Raw genomic sequence first — 21,561 nt, 5'->3', positions numbered from 1 at the left:
CAGGAGGCAGAGGTGGCAGTTAGCCAAGATCATGCTACTGTACTCCAAAGGAGTGAGACTCTGTCTCAAAATAAATAAATAAGATAAATAAATAAAAAATAAAAATAAATGGAAGATACTTTTGTTATTAATGAAAATAAGCAGAGGTTACAATTTCTTATGAATGCCATATAATATTACAATTACTGGAAAACAAAAATCAGTCAAATGTTTAGTTTGTGTGATGCAAAATTAGGCTGACTACATTTTTTACTAAATTGCTTAATTTTTATAGAATTCAATGGATTTTGTTTTGGCTTTGAATAGAAAGTTTCTGTGTTAAAATCAACCTGATTATGTTGAAATCAGCCTGATTTATAAATGCATCAAAAACATATCTCATATATTATTGCTTCATAAGAGAAGCTTAGTAACTGTTAGTTGATCTTAATTGAACTATTCTCAATGTCAGGATAATACCTAAAATTCACGGTCCTAGGGAAATCGCTAAACTATTGTTGAGTTAAACAATTTAGCAATAAATATATACCTAGTTCTCAGAGGTTGTGTGGCATTTTGCCAGGCATTTCTGAGAGCTATTAAAGAAAAGTTATGGTTTCAGCATCCAAGGGGCTTAAAAATTCTTTTAACCGCCTTTTTGAGATATAATTGTCATACCGTAACTTGAACGTATTTAAAATGCACAATTTGATAAGTTTTGACACATATATACACCTATGAAACCATCTCTAATGTCAAGAAACGTCATATGATTTACCACCAAAAGTTTTTCCTCCTGTCTCTTTATAATTCCTCTATCCTGTACCACTCTTTATATGGATATATGCTTTCATTTAGCTTGAATGAATACCTAGGAGTAGAATAGCTGGATCATAAGATAGGTGTTATTTAACTTTTAAACAAGCCACCAAACTGTTTTTCCAAACTGGTTGTACAATTTTGCATTCCCAGGAGCAGTGTATGAGAGCTCCAGTTCTTCTACATCCTCCTCAATACTTGGTATGGTCACTCTTTTTAATTCTGATATATAGTTATATCTCATTTTGATTTTAATTTTTATTTCAAGGAGCTTAAATTTTGATGATCAGATAAAAACTTGTCATGAACACAAATATATGGGAACACATAAACTAATTACGAGTGATCATTAAGGAGGTTGAGTCAAACACATTTTAGAGTATAGGAAGTCATCATGGGAAGAGGAGAAAAAAGACAGTAAACATGCATATAAAGGAAAGGAAAAAACAATAATGGAAAACGGGAGGGAAGAGATTATTATTTTTTATAAATTAAAGCTTATCCCTCGGCCTAGAAGTCATCAGAAATAGTGATAAGCTGGAATAAACGATGGAAAGAAAGTAAAAATAGATACAAACGAAATATGAGATAAACTCTGAAGTCGGGACCTGTAACTTGAAAAGCCACTTGAAATTGGGCAGAACTGTCGTGTTTCCAGCAATACAGAGAAGTTGTGCAGTGTAGTGGGGCAGGCATGGTGCTGAGTTGTAGGCCGAGTTTTACTTTTAAATTCACACACATATGCGCTCCAGTAGGTCACTTGAGTATTTTGTATTCTTTGGTTGCTTCATTTATAAAATAAAATGACCATCTTGAAAGAGAAATTTCAATGTCTCCTCCACACCCAGATTTCTATGTATATTAACGTTTGGTGTATTTACAGGAAATTGACACACTTAATCAATTTCTTTAATATATCTGGAATCAGATTTTTTTAAACCTGCTGTACAGTTTTGAGTTATAGATAAAGTTATATAGAGGTCAAATGTGTCCCCGAAATTCATCAGGAAAGAAATGATTGCACAAATTTGCTTTGTGAAGTTTCAACCTAGACATCACACTTCACTTTACAAGAAATAGTTATTTTCTGCTTTTCTCTTCTTGGCTGTTTATTTCTAATCATAGGTAATGAAGCTACATACTGAGTTCTGAGTGATTTACCTGGTTATGTAAATATAAATGTCTAACATATGTTTATCAACTCTGAATGTCAAAGCAGAAAGAAAGATACAGTTCTAACCATGGCTGTGGATTTATTCATGTAATATTATTGAGGGCCAGACTATAGTCTAGTCAGGCATTGTTCTAGGCACTGAAGATACAGCAGGGAATAGAACACAGTCTCTGCCTTCATGTAACATATGTTCTAGTGGCAGGAGACACTGTCCACAAATACATGAACAGATATATGAATTATACATCCAGGTGCTGATAACTACTGGAAAAAAAAATGATAGATGGTATTGGATGAATGGAGAAGAGGGAGGTCAGGCCTGATATTTGATCAGAAACCTTAAAGAAATGGGATAGAGAGGTATTTGGATACTGGTGGTAAAACTATACATATATATATGTATGTTATTTCTACAGATTCAATTTCTCCCTTTATAAAATTTGATTTCAATTATACATTTTTGTAAATAACAATGTCTCCTAGGGAAGACTAATATAAGTTATTTACTTCAAAAATTCATTAAGTGTCTGTTTTCTAGAAGCTTAAAATCTAACTAAAACAATAGGGTATATGTGGAAGACTTAATGTGCCTGCTATGTGAAAAAGTTCACTTTATGCTGAATGTTCAGAATTTCCAGAGGAATGGGATTTGAGTTTAGCAACATTTCAATATGTAGAGATTGTGGAACCAGAGTCTTCTCCAGGAGAAGACTGGAATTAATGTAAGAATATAGATGGGAAAAGGTTAAAGTCATTCACAGTACTATAGCTGAGAACTCCCTGACTATGAAATCTGGGTAAAATGACCATGAATCCCTTTTTATTTTATGCCCAATAGCACCCAAAGCCCTCTCATGCCTCTTATGTCTCTTGGGCCTTGTCTCTGCACAATGCCTCTGTCCTATGCTAGGAAGAACCTAACTTAGAACTGAGCCTCTCCTTTAGCTCCACGACAACCCTCATTCATACCACATCTTTTGGGGATAAGCAAATTTTCCTATAAATTGGGTGATGAAGTGTGGAGAGGGTCACACAGTTCCCTGAATAGCCTTCCTCCAACCTGATGGCTTTATCTTACCTCCCTTGTGTTCATCTCTGTCCATCTCTGCTGTTCCCTTCTGCTCCCTACCCCCTATTGAACCAGGAGTGTCATTTTCTCTGCATTGTGCTTGACAGCTTCCCAATCCCCTGAGACCTGGATGCCAGCTGACACCCCAGCCATTGGGGAACCCACTTTTTGCCCTAAACACATATTGAAACATCTCCCCCAATATTGACATTTTCCTCTGTAGGAAGAATGTTAGTGCTGGTTGTTAAGATAATACTGTTAGCTCATTATAAGTTTGCTTGGTGCTGCAAAAGGTGATCTAAGAGGACACTAAATTGGTTCAGGATGAAGACAGTAAAATGTAAACAATATTTGCTTGAAGCCAGTTGTCTCTAACCAATAGGATCACCTGTCCTGCCTACAGGCCTCCAAGCTTGCTATTGCCACACCCCTATCTCCCCGCATGAGCTGGGTGAAGGATAGAGAACTCAGAACTGTCACTGCCAGTGCAGCTCTCCATGTCACACACTCCCTTGCTCCTCATGGAAAAGCATAAGATTTTAACTTTTCAAAGTGGTCAGGGGTCAATTAATCTAAAGTAGGTCTTGGAGGACAAATATTAGAAAATAGCTCTGGAATGTGAAAGCTTGCCAAAGAGAAAAGGAGAGCTTTTGGTGGAAGTCCAAAATGAGTCCAAGGCCTGGGGAAAAAATCAAGCCCATCGTGGATGTCTAGGTGGTCAGAGAGTTAAACAATTGGAAAACAGGCTTCAGAAGTAGGAGACTCTGAGAAATGAAAAGATCGAGGGAGAGAAATATCACTAATGAACTAAGGTTAAGAAATGGAAACATGTTAATGGAAACTGGTGTTCAAGGTAGGTACTGAATAACCAAAAAACACATCTGGAATCAGCTTCTTGGAGATCTCAGGTCAGATTTCACAGTAATAGCTCAATGTCTTCCTGGGCCACACAGCAGGTATGATTAAGAAATCCAGTGTTGGCCGGGTGCGGTGGCTCATGCCTGTAATCCCAGCACTTTGGGAGGCTGAGGCAGGCAGATCACGAGGTCAAGAGATCGAGACCATCCTGGCTAACACGGTGAAACCCGTCTCTACTAAAAATACAAAAAATTAGCCAGGTGTGGTGGCGGGCGCTTGTAGTCCCAGAAACTCGGGAGGCTGAGGCAGGAGAATGGCGTGAACCTGGGTGGCGGAGCTTGCAGTGAGCCGAGATCGCGCCACTGCACCCAGCCTGGGCGACAGAGCGAGACTCCGTCTCAAAAACAAAACTAAACTAAACTAAACAAAAACCAGCATTTGGAGTCAGACAACACTCGATTCAAATCCCGGATCTTCTGCTTACTAGCTAAATAACCTAGAGTTAATATATCTCTAAGACTCAGTTTCTGTATCTGAAAAAGGGAGGTGATAATATAACCTACCTGGCTGTAAGGATTAGTTGAGGGTAAAAAGTGTTAAAGTCGGCTGGACGCGGTGACTCACACCTGTAATCCCAGCACTTTGGGTGGCTGAGGCAGGCGGATGAAGAGGTCGAGATCAAGACCATTCCGGCCAACATGATGAAACCCCGTCTCTATTAAAAATACAAAAATTAGCTGGGTGTGGTGTCATGGGCCTGTAATCCCAGGTACTCGGGAGGCTGAAGCAGGAGAATCGCTTGAACCCGGGAGGCAGAGGTTGCAGTGAGCTGAGGAAGTGCCACTGCACTCCAGCCTGGCGACAGAAAGAGACTCCCTCTCAAAAAAAACAAGAAACTGTTAGCCTTATTTTTGACTACTCTCTCACACACACTTCTAGCTAACCCTATTGCTCTGTTAGCTCATTTTAAGTTTGCTGGACACTGCAAAGGGTGATATAAGAGGCTACAAGATCTATCCAGTAACTGACCAGTTCTCACCAACTCCACTGTTGGTTACTATTTGGTCTGAACCCTGATTTTCACTCACCTGCATTATTATATAACAGCACCTAATGGTGCTATATAGTAGCACCTAAATTATTATCTTGCTTCCACTTGTCCTCCTAGCTAGTGATCCTGTTTTTTTAATTTTAATTTTTATTTTATTTTATTTTTTTGAGACGGAGTCTCGCTCTGTCGCCCAGGCTGGAGTGCAGTGGCGCAATCTCGGCTCACTGCAAGCTCCGCCTTCTGGGTTCACGCCATTCTCCTGCCTCAGCCTCCCGAGTAGCTGGGATTATAGAAGCGTGCCACCACACTCAGCTAATTTTTTTGTATTTTTAGTAGAGATGCGGTTTCACCGTGTTAGCCAGGATGGTCTCGATCTCCTGACCTCGTGATCCGCCCATCTCGGCCTCCCAAAGTGCTGGGATTACAGGCGTGAGCCACCGCGTCGGGCGCTGGTGATCCCTTTTTTAAAAAACGTCAGCAATAACACTGCTCTGCTCAAAATCCTGCAATGGCTTTCCATTTCACTCTGAGTAAAAGCCAAAGTCCTTATAATGGTCAAAGGCCCTATAGGGTCTTCTCCCGGCGCCCTGGTACCCAGCCACACTCAGCCACACTGACCTCTTTACTGTTCCTCAAGTCAACAAACATTCTTGACTCAGGGCCTTTATGTTATGTTGATTGCTTCTACTGGTCAACCTGTTCTTCCTCCAGGTATTCACACAGTTTACTTGCTCAAGGACTTTATCTCTTTGCTCAAATATCACCTTCTCAGTGAGGTCCACACTGTCCAAATTAAGGTTTCAGCCCCTCTCTTCTTATAGGCACGCAATCTTCCTACTTTCCCTGCTCTCTTTTTTCATAACATTTATTACCTTCCTACATGCTATGTAATTTACGTATTTATTATGTTTATTGTTTACTGTCTTCTTGCACCCACAAGTATATAATTTCCACAAGGCAAGATTTTGGGTCTGTTTTATTCATTGATATATTCTAAATACAAAGGCACACAGAAGGCACTTTAAAAATGTTTACTGAATGAATCAATGATGCATAAAATACACTTCGCAAATTAATACATAGTAAGCACTTAATGTTAGTCTCAAAAAAAATGGGGAGTATAGTTATGATATTGATACTAGGAATGACTGCTGGCATATGTTATAGAATCAGAGATAACTTATGCTGGACCTAAAGGCAGGCATTAAACAGGACCAGCATCTCGGCTTATAGGCATTCAGTGACAAAAAGCCACGCAGCCTGCACACAGACCGACTTCAGGTAGCATGCTCAATTTTATTTCATTAAGCCTGTCCTTCCTTATTATCTGTATTTTTCCTTTAAATAAAATTACTTCAACTTATTTAACTTTTCTTAAAAGACACAGCCTTTAATCTTTTGCCCTTATTATTCCTCTTTGAGCCCTGTGTAGTTCTCTCACAGTCCTTGTAAATAAATGTGAAGCTTATAGATAAATATTGGAAACGACCCAATAAAAATAATTCTCCTCCACTAGGCAGGCTATTGCGAACAAAAGCCTTTGTCACACACTGACAAAGAATATGAATAAGAGCATAGAGCAGTCCCCTTTGCGTAGATGACAAGGTTACCTTAGGAAGGTGTGGTCCTGGTTTCTATCTTTTGGAATCCTCTGTCCCTTTGGCTGGAAAAGGATTGAGAAGAGGGCACATTTCTTGGGATCTATAGTTGTAACAACATTGTATGACAAATGCTACAATCAAATTCCCCCAAAAATGGCTTTCCTGAGAGTGTCTGCTCATCGGCGATTTCACAGAAAATTAACAGATTATCCCAAGGGAAATAAAGGAGGAGGGTAGTTCATCAGTTCAGTTTAATTTAATAAACTGTATAACCCACTTTAAACAGATTTCTTTGCCACAAGGTTTTTGGAGATTTCATTGGCCGATGTACAACTGTGAATATTCAAGAAGATGACATAATATCCATGCAGCTTTTCGTAAACTCCCTAGGTCAAGGAAGGCTTTTGTAAAAGGGTTCCTTGAGAGAACATTTTTTGAACAACTACTATGTGCACACATTGCAAGCACCCAGGATTCAGTGGTATACAGGACACGCACAGTTCCTGTCCTCATGGGTCTTAACAGTCTAGTGGAAAACACACACATTAAACTCCTACTTGAAAGTTGATGAATATAATGAAAGGGAAAATATATCTGCCATAAGAACAATTAAGAGAATAGAGCTTAATAAGATGTACTTTGAAAAAGGTTGATTTAATTGTTTTCCATAAGTAAATTTTATCTTTAGGTGGTTAATCACAAACTATTTATAATTTACCATGTACATAATACTGTGCTAGTAATATATGGGAAATACAGAGGTATAAGACATGAACCTTGGTTTAAAAGAACTTCTCTAATTGAGAAGAAAGCCAATAAAAAGAAAATGAAATAAACAATGAAAGCCAGAATAAACTAACATGTAAGTTTGAATAGTTTAGATACCCATGAAAATGGTACCTATCTTTCCAAGACTAAAGTATCAGAGCTTCTGGGAAGCCTTCTCCCAACTGTAGATCCATGTTGCAACTTATGCCCATTTTTCCAGTACTTGTCACACACTGACCTATAAAAAAGTTATTTGTATGCATCTCTAATCTACCAAATTAAACAATCAACTTTGTGGTACAGGCACTGGATCTTTTACATCCTTGTAATCACAGCACACAGTCATTTGCCAGAAAAGTATAATGGTTAAGATAAAAAACTCTAGAGTCGTACCAACTGGTTAAATCCTGGCTCTGACATCGACTAACTGTATGACTTTGGGTACATTTCTTAATCCTTTGGGTCTCAATATTTTGTTTGTAAAATGGAGATAATAATACCCATATTTACCTAAATCATGCTATTGTTTTAGCAGAGATGATACATATAAAATAATTTAGTGCTTTACATGGTAGGAACTCAGTAATAAAAGATATCATTACTATGACTGTTGTTACTGGAGTAAGTACATGTATAATACAGATTGTTGAGAAAAGGTGGAAGGAAGTCAGGCACCAGAGGACGTGGCCCATCACCTCACCTGTCTTTCACAAAGCCCCAGTACAAATGAAGATGGAAAAGGTTTGAAAAGATCTCCTGGGTCACACTAACTACTTACAGAGAGAAGCCAAAGGGCAGCCAGATGAAGTGAATTATGTTGAACAGGCGTGGAGAAGCCTGATGATGGGGTGGAGAGAACTTGAAATATGAGCTAAAATGTTCAGATTTGATGGAAAGACAATGGATAAAACTAAAGACCAATGTGAAAGAAATTGTTTTCAAAAAAGATTACCTTGCCAACCATGATCAATGGAACTAGGTGGAGTGAACTAGAGCCTAAGAGACCAGTAAGTGACAGCCAAGTAAAGTCATATAGTTGTCAGGTCTAACACAGAGCCTTTCACTCTTTGCTGCACTAACGATAATTTTTTAAGTCAACAAAGGCCTAAATAAATGGAGAGTTAGAAGGGAAAGTACAATGTTATATTCAAAGTTGGCTAGTTGGCATGAACTGAAATGCACAGGCCACAATTCTGAGAGATGAATTCTCAAGATGGCATGCAGCCCACTGTTATAAATAGCATTTCGATGCTGCAAAAGAAATAGCACTTGAATGTAAAATTTTCTTTTTTAATTCTCAGCAAGGCAAGGTACTTCTGTAGAAAGGTGCACCCTTACAGAGGGAGCAACGGTCAGCACACACCTGGACAATGGAGGGAAAGGGGTTTTTATCCCTGACTCACGTGGCCCCTGCTGCTGTGTCGTTCTAACCCATTGGCTGGGGTTAGACCGCACAAGCTAAATTAATTCCGATTGCTAATTTAAAGAGAGTGACGGGGTGAGTGGTTTGGTGGGAAAAAATGGTTATGCAGGGAAAAGAATGAGTCAGGGTGGAGCAGGTAGCTGGTCATCGGAATGAGTCAGGGTGGAGCAGGTGATCGAAAAAGGTTGCTTTATGAGGAAGTTAAGTTTAAAAGTAGAAGGCAAAGAATTAAACATACTGACATATTGATTCTTTGTAAAGAAATTTAGAACTCATATCTAACATCACCCATGAACCACTAAATACTTCCTCATGAAATTAGACTTTTCCTTAAGAAAGTATCCGTTTTGTCACATAGTTAATTTAGTCACCAAACATGGACATCACTCACACAGTATGGCATTTTAGCAATGGAACTTGTAGAATTGAATACATTAGATGAAAAACAGGTGAAAAAAAAGTTAAATCTTTCTTCAGGAGTCTCTGGCAAGATTACTCAGCTTTCTCTAAAAAATTTTTAACAAGTCACTTTCACATTTATTTTACAAAGAAAAAGTAAATACTGAAAATAGCTAAATGAGAACATAATGATACAATGAACCATTTTAAAAGATCTGTTTTACCTTCCTGAAATAATAAAATACTCACTATCATCTTTTTTATGCTAATGACTTTCTGGATCAAGATAGAAATTTGTAGGTGCAAGGCTTGATTTTTTTTTCAAGTACTAGGATTAAAGTCATGAAGACATTCTACCCCTTTCCCTTCTCTTTCTGCTCCATGCACTGACCTGGGGAGAGCTGTTCTTTGAAGATCCTAGTTAGAATTCTGGGTGCATTTTCCCACAGAAATAATGCTATAATGAATACGTATACTTGAAATATTATTGGTTCTATATACTAGGTGTTTAATTTCCAGTTTAAGAGCACAAAAACTAGTTCAGCCACAATTTACCTTGTATATTACAAATTAATTTTTGACATACAATCTGTTCATAATTTTAAGACTCTGAACATTTAAAAATTGGACCATCAACTACATGCAACAATTCCTGTTAGATGAGCAAGGATTCACAGTAACAAAATTTACATCTGAACTCCTCTTGCATGACTGATTTCTAAATTCATACATTCACAGGATGCCAGAGCTGAAGTATCTTCAGAATCACTCAAACCACCTCCTCATTTTACATATAAAGAAACTGAGGCCAGGCTGGGCACAGTGGCTCATCATGCCTGTAATCCCAGCACTTTGGGAGGCCAAGGTGGGTAGATCACGAGGTCAGGAGTCCGAGACCAGCCTGGCCAACACAGTGAAACCCCGTCTCTATTAAAAATAGAAAAATTAGCGGGGCATGGTGATGCATGCCTGTAGTCCCAGCTACTAGAGAGACTGAGGCAGAAGAATCGCTTGAACCCAGGAGGTGGAGGTTGTGATAAGCCAAGATCTCACCACTGCACTCCAGCTTGGGCAACAGAGTAAGACTTCATCTCAAAAAAGGGAAAAAGAAACCGAAGCAAATGAGGTGAAAGGATTTCTGCACCCAGGTAGTTAGGAGGCAAGCTAGGACTTGAAAACAGTTGCCATAGATTCTATTTTCAGCTAAAAAAATACCATTCATCTACTTACTTATTTGTTCTTCATCATATATTAAAGAAACATTTGCTATGTACCTCCAATGTGCAAAATCTTCTACTAGTTGCTGAGAAAATTCAAAGAACACAAATTGGCATTTGCTCTTAACTAACTAAAATCTAATTGTGCATAAAGAAAGGGAAAATTGGAAAATTAAGTTGCTGCACAAGAGTTACATGAACATAAAAGTTATGTCAGCATATATAATTAAATGAATTGAGTTATTCAGAGAATGTGGATAATATGTTAGGAGTTCAGAGGATGGAGAGATCAGAGTGGATTTGAGGGGTCAGGAAAGCCTTCATCAAAAACAGAATTTAGATCCACTCACCCATCAGTTCATTCAGTAGATACTTACTGAAGACCCATGATTTTCCATATGCTATACCAAACCCTAGGAAAATAAGGATGAAATACATTGCTCTTGACCTCCAAAATTCACAATCTAATGGGAAGACAAAGATAAAAAGGCAAGAAACAACATGAAGTAGAAGATAAGCATGTTTGGAGATGATAGTATTTTAAATATGAATAGAGGCAGGACTGCGATTAGTTGCAAAATTTAAAGAAGCACTCACTATCTAGTCCTTGCAAGTATAGAGTTGGCACTTGCCCACACCTGAAAGGGAGTGCTTCCTTAAATCTTGCATGGGCACCTCGTGGCCTCCCCCTAGTCCTATTTAGCTGCCATCCAAAGTAGCAGGATTGTAGAAACAACAACAAATCAAAAATTTCAGAATAGGGCCTGAATAAAACCTCCCATTCCGTAGGTCATCTTGAGTTTCCATCCCTCTGGGCTTCAGTTTCCTCATCTGCAAAATGAAGGGCTTAATTTAGATGAGTGCTTTTCAGACTGTGACCTGCATAGCATTTGGAGTCTTCAGAGAAAGCTCAGATAAGGAGGGGTTGAGTGGGTAGATCTCAAGATCCCCCACCCTTCCTTTAACCAAGCTAGCTACCATTTATTGGTTAATCTTTTACAATGATGATTATGTGTTTAAGAAAAGAAGTTTCAATGATTTTTTTAAACATCAGTTTGGGCCAGGTGCAGTGGCTCCCACCTATAATCCCAGCACTTTGGGAGGCCAAGATGGGCAGATCACCTCAGCCCAGCCTGGGCAACATGGCAAGACCCTGCCTCTACAAAAAATAAAAATAAAAATTAGCCAGATATGGTGATGTGCACCTGTAGTCCCAACTACTTGGGATGCTGAGGAGGGAGGATTATGTAAGCCCACGAGGTTGAGGCTGCAGTGAGCTGAGATCCTATCACTGTACTCTAGCCTGGGCAACAGAGTGAGACCCCCATCTCAAAAGAAAAAAAAACTCATCAGTTTGAAAAATCAACCATCGAGTTGATCTGCAATGATCTCTAATACCTTTGTCCTTTTGTCTTTTTATGACAAACCTGGTTTCTGCCAAGGGCCACTGAGGACAGTTATAACTATAGTTTAAATGACTGGCAGTACAAACTGAGTGGTCTCCAAGGGCATTGAACTCTTTTAAGTCCTGTGATTGAGTACCCGACGCAGCTCCTCACATGAAGTGCTGAATGAGCCTTGGTGAGTTGGGTGGAGAACAAGAAAGGATAGGCAGACTGATATGGCTTGGCTGTGTCCCCACTCAAATCTCATCTTGAATTTTAGTTCCCATAATCCCCACATATCAGGGGAGGGACTTGGTGGGATGTAATGGAATCATGGGGGCGGTTACCCCCATGCTATTCTTGTGATAGTGAGTTCTCATGAGATTTGATGGTTTTATAAGGGGCTTTTCCCCCTTTGCTTGGTACTTCTCCTTCCTGCTGCCATGCAGAGAAGGACGTGTTTGCTTCCCCTTCCACCATGATTGTAAGTTCCCTGAGATCTCCCCAGCCCTGCGGAACTGTGAGTCAGTTAAGCCTCTTTCTTTATAGATTACCCAGTCTCAAGCAGTTCTTTATATCCGCACGAAAATGAACTAATACACGGGTGGAAAAACTAGATCAATTTGATGTTAATCTAGGGGTGCAATGGGAGTTAACAATCTGTGAGTCTGTTGACACTTTGGAGTTGAAACCAAAAAGCACTAATGCAATCAAATTTCATACCTATAAAATGATGCCTCATGAATGCCATAGTACTTTCTATCTCCTCTTCAGAAATACCACTTAGTCAATGATTGGTTACAGGGTGACACACTTGTGGTGCTTGTTGAGCAAATCTTAAGCTAGCTTTGTGATTAATGGCTAAGTATATTATTTCCTCCATTATAAGAAGCAAGTTACTGATCTCTAAATATCCATGAGTCTTTATAAGAATTCTAAAGTAATAATCAAAAAAAGAGGTGCAGGCTGGGTGCAGTGGCTCACGCCCATAATCCCAGCACTTTGGGAGGCCAAGGTGGGCAGATTACTTGAGGTCAGGAGTTTGAGACCAGCCTGGCCAACATGGTGAAACCCTGTCTCTACTAAAAATACAAGTTAGCCACACATGGTGGCACACACTTGTAATCCCAGCTACTTGGGAGGCTGAGGTAGGAGAATTGCTTGAGCCTGGGAGATGGAATGGATGTTGCAGTGAGCCGAGATTGTGTCACTGCACTCCAGCCTGGCCAACAGAGTGAGACTCTGTCTCTCAAAAAAAAAAAAAAAAAGGCATAGTTAAGATAATGGATAAGAAAACATGTAATCCCAGTGGCTGGGCGCGGTGGCTCAAGCCTGTAATCCCAGCATTTGGGAGGCCGAGACGGGCGGATCACAAGGTCAGGAGATCGAGACCATCCTGGCTAACACGGTGAAACCCCATCTCTACTAAAAAATACAAAAAAAACTAGCCAGGCGAGGTGGCAGGTGCCTGTAGTCCTGGCTACTCGGGAGGCTGAGGCAGGAGAATGGCATAAACCCGGGAGACGGAGCTTGCAGTGAGCTGAGACTGGCCACTGCACTCCAGCCTGGGCGACAGCGCAAGACTCTGTCTCAAAAAAAAAAAAAAAAACAAAAACAAAAAAAAACATGTAACACTCTGGTTTGTGTCTATAAAGTGGCAGTTATTTAAGTGGTTATTCAGAATCTGAGTATAAAAGCAGAGTCATAATCCCATTGATTAAAATAAAAGTGAACAACCTCATGCTCCAAATGGTAAATACAAGGAATGACTTTTAGTTTTAAGAACACAGGAGGCAAAGTTGCTTTCATAATGAACCTCAGCACTATACCCCAACTGGGAGAGGTGCCTCAAAAGCAGAATGAAGAAAAACTCCTGGGAAGTTCACTTGGAAAATACCTACTTCATGTCAGCACTTTAAAGGCATCATCTCACTTAATAAAACAACTTAAGCTGGTCAGTGTTAGTCTTATTTGTAGATGAAGAAACTGAGTCTTAGAGAGATTAAGTAAATTTCCCAAGTCATAAAGATAATCACAGATGACAGAATTGGTCTTCAAACCTGGGTCTAATTCCAAAGAAAGTGATTTCCAGTATATCCTAGAAATGTGATAGAGCATTAAAAATATAATCATTTTCAGGATTAGCTCTGTGTGTGAGAGTCATAAGTCACAAGAAAACATGTTCAGGCTGGGCACGGTGGCTCATGCCTGTAATCCCAGCACTTTGGGAGGCCGAGGCAGGTGGATTACAAGGTCAGGAGTTTTAGACCAGCCTGACCAACATGGCAAAACCCCGTCTCTACTAAAAATACAAAAATTAGCCAGGCGTGGTGGCGCACACCTGTAATCCCAGCTACTCAGGAGGCTGAGGCAGGAGAATTGCTTGAACCCAGGAGGCAGAAGTTGCAGTGAGCCAAGATCGTGCCAGTGAACTCCAGCCTGGCTGACACAGTGAGACTCTGTTTCGAAAAAAAAAAAAGAAAAGAAAACACATGTTCACCACTGCATACCCCAGCACCTAGCATAAAGTTCAATCAACAAATATCAAATATCAGATGAAACTTGAGGAGATGGAGATACAGTTGCATATACCACTACAAGTTCATTGAAATGGGATTTTAAAGTACACATATACCCATCATATGCATATGAAGGAAAAATGTATGCCTTTTGCTGAATAATGGCCATATTCATAAAGCTCTGCTTTCATTCCGGAGCCAGGTTTACTCGTGGACTGAGTAGACAATCCCTGTGGGGATTGCTTCTATCCCAGTGTGTCTCCTGATGCAGTAAAGGCTCTCCTCCTATAAAATCTAAAACACCCATCATGATAATTGCTTCTTTCCAGTGAATTTAAATATAATTGTAACAGGAAATTAGAATGAGATTATTTTATTTTATTTATTTTGAGATGGAGTTTTGCTCTTGTTGCCCAGGCTGGAGTACAGTGGCACGATATCAGTTCAATGTAGCCTCCACCTCACGGGTTCAAGTGATTCTCCTGCATCTGCCTTCCCAAGTAGCTGAGATTATTGGCACCTGCCATCACACTTGGCTGATTTTTCTATTTTTAGTACAGACAGGGGTTTTGCCGTGTTGGCCAGGCTGGTCTTGAACTCCTGATCTCAAGTGATCCACCCACCTTGCCCTCCTGAAGTGCTAGGATTGTAGGTGTGAGCCACTACGCCTGGCCAGATTGAGGGTTTTTTTTTGTTTTTTTGTTTTTTTTTTAAAGATGGCATCTTGCTCTGGCACCAGACTGGAGTGCAGTAGCACAATCTCAGCTCCCGCCTTGGCCTCCTAAAGTGCTAGGATTACAGGCATGAGCCACCGTGCCCAGGGGAGATTATTTTTAACTCAGTTTTGAGTGAGGCAATAGTCGTAGTAAGGAAAGAGATCACCCCTCATATTGTTTTATGCCCAATTTCTGCCTCCAAAGAAAGAAGAAGTAAAAACTAAAAGGCAGAAATGAAATCCACAAGCAGATAGCCTGGTGCCACACCCTGGGCCTGGTAGTTAAAGATGGACCCCTGACCTAATTGGTTATTTGCATAAGAAAAACACTATGAAGATCCCTGTCCTTTTCTGTTCTGTTCTAATTACCGGTGCATGCAGCCCCTAGTCACGTATCCCTGCTTGCTCAATTGATCAAGGCCCTCTCATGCAGACACCCTTAGAGTTGTGAGCCCTAAAAAGGGACAAAAATTACTCACTTAGGGGGCTTGGTTGTTGGAGACGTGAGTCTTGCCGAAGCTCCCGGCTGAATAGAGCCCTTCCTTCTTTAACTCGGTGTCTGAGGGGTTTTGTCTGTGGCTTGTCCTGCTACATTTCTTGGTTCCCTGACTGGGAAGCGAGGTGATTAACAGACGATGGAGAGAGCCCCTTAGGCAGCTTAGGCCTGCCCTGTGGAGCATCCCTGCGGGGGACTCTGGCCAGCTTGAGTGACATGGATCCTGAGAGCACTCCCGGGTAGGCAATTGCCCTGGTGGAACGCCTCTCCAGAGCAGCGTGTGGCAGGGCCCCATGGAGGATCAACACAGTGGCTGAACACCAGGAAGGAACTGGCACTTGGGGTCCAGACATCTGAAACTCGGTAAGACTGGTCTTTGGAACTTGCCCACTCTATTGGAGTGGAAACATGGCCTGATCACCCACAGTGTGCCTGTACCAGCACTTTGGTTTTTGTTTTTGACTTTATTTGAATTGCTTGATACTTTGGTTTTGGTTTTGACCTGGCTTGGATTTCTTGATACTCTGATTTTGGTTTTGATTCTGGTTTGGTGTAAACTTTAAAAGTGTGTGTGTGCCCTTTTTACCCATTCTTTGTTTTGTGGTGTGCGTGTGATGTGAGCGTGGTATTGTGTCTCAAAGAAGCATGGGTCAGGCACAAAGTGAGCCCACTCCACTAGGAACCATGTTGAAAATTTTCAAGAAAGGATTCAAAGGAGACTGTGTAATACTATGACACCAGGAAAACTTAAAACTTTGTGTAAGATAGACTGACCAGCATTAGAAGCAGGTTGGCCATCAGAAGGAAGCCTAGACAGGTTCCTTGTTTCAAAGGTATGGAACAAGATAACCTGTAAGCCAGGGCACCGAGACCAGTTCCCGTACATAGACACTTGGTTACAGCTGGTTTTAGACACCGCCCCCCACAGTGGTTGAAAGAACAGCAGCATAAGTGGCTGGCAGAGGCAAGGAAAGATCAGCAGAGAGAGAAAGAGGACGACACAGAGAGACAAAGAGGGAGTCAAGGAAAGAAAGAGAGACAGGCAGAGAGAGAGAAAGAGACAGAGGCAAAAGGAGAGTCAAAGAGAAAAAGAGACAGAAAATCAAAGAAAGAAAAAAAGAGAGATATAAAAATATTTTTTTAAAAAAAACAGTGTACCCTATTGCTTTAAAAGCCAAGGTAAATTTAAAACCTATAATTGATAATTGAAGGTATTCTCCATAACCCTATAACACTCCAGTACCACTTTGTTGTCATTGTAAACAAAGGGGTATCCCAAAAGCACTGAGGCCTTCCTATCGGAAATCCTTAACCCACTAACCAGCTGATGGCCCAAATGCATTCAGTCTATAGTGGCAACTGCTTTGCTAACAGAAAAAAAGTAAAAAAGTAACTTTTAGAGGAAACCTCACTGTGAGCACACCTCACCAGTTCAGAAGTATCCTAAGGAAAAAAAAAGGGAGGGGCAGAATTTATGTAAAAAGAGTGTTATATGGTAAATTCTTGTCCTGAAATAAATTAACTGGTTGTTTAAAGAAAGAAATGTTTGTAGTAAGTTAGAAAGTTGAGTCATGTCGAAGGATTGTCTGTGAAAGTTGTGAAAGACATAGAAGATGGGTGATTTCTGCATTTTCAACTGAGGTACTAGGTTCACCTCACTGGGGCATGTCGGACAGTCGGTGCTGGTCAGTGAGTGCAGTCCAACCAGTGAGAGCTGAAGCAAGGTGAGGCATTGCCTCACCTGGGAAGTGCAAAGGGGAAGGGAATTCCTTTACCTAGCCAAGGAAAACTGAAACACACAACACCTGGAAAACCGGGTAACTCCCACCCTAATACTGTGCTTACCAAGGGTCTTAGCAAACAGCACACCAGGAGATTAAATCCCACGCCTGGCCTGGAGGGTCCCACACCCACGGAGCCTCCCTCATTGCTAGCACAGCAGTCTGAGATGTAACTGCAACGCAGCAGTGAGGCTGGGGGAGGGGCGCCCACCATTGCTGAGGCTTAAGTAGGTAAACAAAGCTGATGGGAAGCTCGAACTAGGTGGAGCCCACTGCAGCTCAAGGAGGCCTGCCTGCCTCTGTAGACTCCACCTCTGAAGACAAGGCATAGCTAAACAAAAAGCAGCAGAAAACTCTGCAGATGTAAATGTCCCTGTCTGACAGCTTTGAAGAGAGCAGTGGTTCTCCTAGCACAGAAGTTGAGATCTGAGAATGGACAGACTGCCTGCTCAAGTGGGTCCCAGAGCCCTGAGTAGCCTAACTGGGAGACATCCCCCACTAGGTGCAGACAGACACCTCGCACCTTGCAAAGCTGGGTACACCTCTGAGACAAAGCTTCCAGAGCAAGAATCAGACAGCAACACTTGCTGTTCAGCAATATTCTATCTTCTGCAGCCTCTGCCGCTGATACCCAGGCAAAGAGCGTCTGGAGTGGACCTCAAGCAAACTCCAACAGACCTGCAGCTGAGGGTCCTGACTGTCAGAAGGAAAACTAACAAACAGAAAGGACACCCACATCAAAACCTCATCAGTATGTCACCATCATCAAACACCAAAGGCAGATAAAAACACAAAGATGGGGAAAAAGCAGTGCAGAAAAGCTGGAAATTCAAAAAATCACAGAGCATCTCCTCCTCCAAAGGAACACAACTCATTGCCAGCAACGGAACAAAGCTGGTCGGAGAATGACTTTGATGAGTTGAGAGAAGACTCAGAGCTAAAGGAGTAATTACATACCCAGCAAAAAGAAACTAAAAACCTTGAAAAAATAATGGAAGAATGGATAACTAGAATAATCAATGCGGAGAAGTCCATAAACGAACTGATAGAGAAGAAAACCATGATATGACAACTACATGACAAATGCACAAGCCTCAGTAACTGACTCAATCAACTGGAAGAAAGATTATCAGTGATTGAAGATCAAATGAATGAAATGAAGCAAGAAGAGAAGTTTAAAGAAAAAAGAGTAAAAAGAAATGAACAAAGCCTCCAAGAAATATGGGATTATGTGAAAAGACCAAATCTACGTGTGATTGGTGTGCCTGAAACTGACAGGGAGAATGGAACCAAGTTGGAAAACACTCTGCAGAATATTATCCAGGAGAACTTCCCCAACCTAGCAAGGAAGGCCACCATTCAAATTCCGGAAATACAGAGGACACCACAAAGATACTCCTTGAGAAGAGCAACTCCAAGACACATAACTGTCAGATTCACCAAAGTTGAAATGAAGGAAAAAATGTTAAGGGCAGCCAGAGAGAAAGGTCGGGTTACCCACAAAGGGAAGCCCATCAGACTAACAGCAGATCTCTCGGCAGAAACTCTACAAGCCAGAAGAGAGTGGGGGCCAATATTCAACATTCTTAAAGAAAAGAATTTTAAACCCAGAATTTCATATCCAGCCAAACTAAGTTTCATAAGTGAAGGAGAAATAAAATCCTTTACAGACAAGCAAATGCTTAGAGATTTTGTCACCACCAGGCCTGCCCTACAAGAGATCCTGAAGGAAGCACTAAACATGGAAAGGAACAACCGGTACCAGCCATTGCAAAAACATGCCAAAATGTAAAGACCATTTAGACTAGGAAGAAACTGCATCAACTAATGAGCAAAATAACCAGCTAATATCATAATGACAGGATCAACTTCACACATAACAATATTAACCTTAAATATAAATGGACTACAGGGTCCAATTAAAAGACACAGACTGGCAAATTGGATAAAGAGTCAAGACCCATCAGTTTGCTGTATTTAGGAGACCCATCTCACATGCAGAGACATACATAGGTTCAAAATAAAGGGATGGAAGAAGATCTACCAAGCAAATGGAAAACAAAAAAAGGCAGGGGTTGCAATCCTAGTCTCTGATAAAACAGAGTTTAAACCAACAAAGATCAAAAGAAGCAAAGAAGACCATTACATAATGGTAAAGGGATCAATTCAACAAGAAGAGCTAACTATCCTAAATATATATGCACCCAATACAGGAGCACCCAGATTCATAAAGCAAGTCCTTAGAGACTAACAGAGAGACTTAGACTCCCATACAATAGTAATCAGAGACTTTAACACCTCACTGTCAACATTAGACAGATCAATGACACAGAAAGTTAACAAGGATATCCAGGAATTGAACTCAATTCTGCACCAAGTGGAACTAATAGACATCTACAGAACTCTCCACCCCAAATCAACAGAATATACATTCTTCTCAGCACCACATTGCACTTATTCCAAAATTGACCACATAATTGGAAGTAAAGCACTCCTCAGCAAATGTACAAGAACAGAAATTATAACAAACTGTCTCTCAGACCACAGTGCAATCAAACTAGAACTCAGGACTAAGAAACTCAATCAAAACCTCTCAACTACATGGAAACTGAACAACCTACTCCCGAATGACTACTGGGTACATAACAAAATGAAGGCAGAAACAAAGATGTTCTTTGAAACCAATGAGAACAAAGATACAACATACCAGAATCTCTGGGACACATTTCAAGCGGTGTGTAGAGGGAAATTTATAGCACTAAATGCCCACAAGAGAAAGCAGGAAAGATCTAAAATTGACACCCTAACATCACAATTAAAAGAACTAGAGAAGCAAGAGCAAACACGTTCAAAAGCTAGCAGAAGGCAAGAAATAACTAAGATCAGAGCAGAACTGAAGGAGATAGAGACACGAAATCCCTTCAAAAAATCAATGAATCCAGGAGCTGGTTTTTTGAAAAGATAACAAAATTGATAGACTGCTAGCAAGACTAATAAAGAAGAAAACAGTGAAGAATCAAATAGACACAATAAAAATGATAAAGGGAATATCACCATCAACTCCACAGATATACAAACTACTATCAGAGAATACTATAAACACCTCTATGCAAATAAACTAGAAAACTTAAAAGAAATGGATAAATTCCTGGATACATACACTCTCCCAGGACTAAACCAGGAAGAAGTTGAATCCCTGAATAGACCAATAGCAGGCTCTGAAATTGAGGCAACAATTAATAACTTACCAACCAAAGAAAGTCCAGGACCACACGGATTCACAACCGAATTCTACCAGAGGTAAAAAGAGGAGCTGGTACCATTCCTTCCGAAACTATTCCAATCAATAGAAAAAGAGGGAATCCTCCCTAACTTATTTTATGAGGCCAACATCATCCTGATACCAAAGTCTGGCAGAGACACAACAAAAAAAAGAGAATTTTAGACCAATATCCCTGATGAACATCGATGCAAAAATCCTCAATAAAACACTGGCAAACCGAATCCAGCAGCACATCAAAAAGCTTATCCACCATAATCAAGTGGGCTTCATCCCGGGATGCAAGGCTGGTTCAACATATGCAAATCAATAAACGTAATCCAGCATATAAACAGAACCAAAGACAAAAACCACATGATTATCTCAATAGACACAGAAAAGGCCTTTGACAAAATTCAACAGCCCTTCATGCTAAAATCTCTCAATAAATTCGGTATTGATGGAACGTACCTCAAAATAATAAAAGCTATTTATGACAAACCTACAGATAATATCATACTGAATGGGCAAAAACTGGAAGCATTCCCTTTGAAAACTGGCACAAGACAGGCATGCCCTCTCTCACCACTCCTATTCAACATATGTTGGAAGTTCTGGCTAGGGCAATCAGGCAACAGAAAGAAATAAAGGGTATTCAATCAGGAAAAGAAGAAGTCAAATTGTCCCTGTTTGCAGATGACATGATGGTATATTTAGAAAACCCCATCGTCTCAGTCCAAAATTTCCTTAAGCTGATAAGTAACTTCACCAAAATCTCAGGATACAAAATCAATGTGCAAAAATCACAAGCATTCTTATACACCAATAACAGACAAACAGAGAGCCAAATCATGAATGAACTCCCATTCACAATTGCTTTAAAGAGAATAAAATACCTAGGAACCCAACTTACAAGGGATGTGAAGGACCTCTTCAAGGAGAACTACAAACCACTGCTCAGTGAAATAAAAGAGGACACAAACAAATGGAAGAACATACCATGCTCATGGATAGAAAGAATCAGTATCGTGAAAATGGCCATACTGCC

At 40.4% G+C, this 21,561-nt stretch overlaps 1 protein-coding gene across 1 annotated transcript in view; it reads left to right on the top strand.

Annotated features, from left to right (window-relative positions):
• PPM1H (protein phosphatase, Mg2+/Mn2+ dependent 1H) overlaps nucleotides 1-21,561 on the top strand; it is a 1,465,797-nt gene that overhangs the window by 1,123,997 nt on the left and 320,239 nt on the right. The window lies entirely within an intron of this gene.

The sequence above is a fragment of the Macaca thibetana genome, chromosome 11 (assembly GCF_024542745.1).
Source record: "Macaca thibetana thibetana isolate TM-01 chromosome 11, ASM2454274v1, whole genome shotgun sequence".
Taxonomy (NCBI): domain Eukaryota; kingdom Metazoa; phylum Chordata; class Mammalia; order Primates; family Cercopithecidae; genus Macaca; species Macaca thibetana.
This window is presented reverse-complemented; position numbering and strand designations above follow the sequence as displayed.